Source organism: Leopardus geoffroyi, chromosome B3 (assembly GCF_018350155.1).
Source record: "Leopardus geoffroyi isolate Oge1 chromosome B3, O.geoffroyi_Oge1_pat1.0, whole genome shotgun sequence".
In the NCBI taxonomy this organism is placed as follows: domain Eukaryota; kingdom Metazoa; phylum Chordata; class Mammalia; order Carnivora; family Felidae; genus Leopardus; species Leopardus geoffroyi.
This window is the reverse complement of record NC_059337.1, coordinates 133,351,502-133,353,477: the sequence shown is the minus strand read 5'-3', so window position 1 is coordinate 133,353,477 and position 1,976 is coordinate 133,351,502.

Below are 1,976 nucleotides of genomic sequence, written 5' to 3'. Positions count from 1 at the left end.
AAATGAATTAAAGATGTACTAAAGATTGGGACGTTCGGCTGGCTCTGTGGGTAGAGCACACGACTCCGGATCTTGGGGTTTTGAGTTCAAGCCCCATGTTGGGTATAAAGATTACTTAAAAATAAAATCTTTAGGGGCTCCTGGATGGCGCAGTCAGTTAAGCGTTGGCTCTGGATTTCCACTCAGGTCATGATCTAACGGTTCGTGGGTTCAGGCCCCACGTTGGGCCTTGAGCTGACAGTGCAGAGCCTGCTTGGGATTCTCTCTCTTCCTCCCTCTCCGCCCCTCCCCCAGTTACTCACTCTCTCTCTCTCTTTCAAAATAAATAAACATTTAAAAATAAATAAATGAAAACATTTTTAAAAAGATGTATCGAAGATCTGAGCATGGGAAAATTCCTCTAAAAGTATTAGAAGAAAATAGAACACCTCTAAAAAGTCTGGAGAAGGAAAGTGGTGGGTGTTGTTTTTTGAAGATGACACACAAGAAGGCAAATAATGAACAGAGGTACATCTGATTACACCTAATGAAAAATCTTCTGTCAACATAACACCACAGACAAGATTAAAAGACAAGCGGTAGCCTTCGAGAAGGTCAGAAGAGCTAGCAGACGGATCTGTTATTATCTAGAATGCAGATGATTCCCACCAACGCGGCAGAACAAGACATACGACACACGGAGGAGGAGGCAAAGGATCTAAGCTGAGAGTGTAGAGACGGGGAAGTAATGGACGATGGCTGTATGAAAAGACATCCCACTTCATATATAATTAGGGAAATGCCATTGAGACAACAAGATTTTTTTTTTGCCAATTGTACTGGCACAAATTTTGAAGTTCGAGAACATGAAACGTTGGCAAGGCTGTGGGGAAGCTGGCGTGCTCCCTCACTATTGTGGACAGTATAGACAGATACAGACGCTTGAGGAGGCAAATTGGCAGCATGTTGCAAATTTGAAAATGTGCCTCCCCTGTAACACAGCCATTCCCTTCCTAGGTATTACCCTAGAGATACTCCCACACATGTGCACACAGAGCCACGTGCTTAGTTTCCATCTTAATGTCCACCAGTAGGGGAACGGCTGAAAATACCGTGGTGTTGGTATCCCGTGCTGCCTGTATTCGTCTGCCAGGGCTGCTGTAGCAAGTGCCAGAGACCAGGGGGCTCACACGACAGAAATTTGTTATCTCACAGATCTGGAGCCGAAGAGTCGGAGAGCAAGGTATCGGCCGGATTGGTTCTTCTCTGAGGCCTCTCTCCTTGGCTTGTAGACGACCGCCCTCTCTCTCTGTGTCTTAGGGTTTTCCCTCTGTTACGCACCCGAGTCCTAATCTCTTCTTACAAAGACAGCAGTCATATGGGATTAGGGCCCATACTGACCTCATTTTAATCTATTCAAAGACCGTGTCTCCAAATACAGTCACGTTCTGAGACACTGGGGCTCAGGATGTCAACATACAAATTGTAGGGGGACAAAATTCATCCCATAGCACCGTCCTTCCAAGGAACTAGCAAGATCCACGTGTGACAATGCAACCTCATCTCAGAAAACAATGTTGAGTTGAGAGAGTGTGATACATAATGGCACATATCATATGATACCACTCCTCACTTACAAAACACACGCGTGAACCGACACAAATATCTCCTGCATGTGTGTCAACATTTAATGTTCTGGAAGGATCATTCAGATGCATTAGAAGTTGCCTCTCTGTTAGTCAAACATGACTTCAGTCGTAGTATTTTATTTCCTTAAGAAATATTGCCAACAAATACGGTGAAATGGGAATGGTTTCTAATTCTGAGTAGCAGAATATGAGAGTTTAGTTACAATATTCTTTGACTTTTCCGTATCTCTTGTATTTTTAAAGCAGCTTAAAAAATCAAAAATGGATGACCAACTCATCCGTCCTTCAAGATACTTTGAATGTATTTTTGCGTGAAGTGAAGACCATGAAGGAGCTGCACATTAAGAC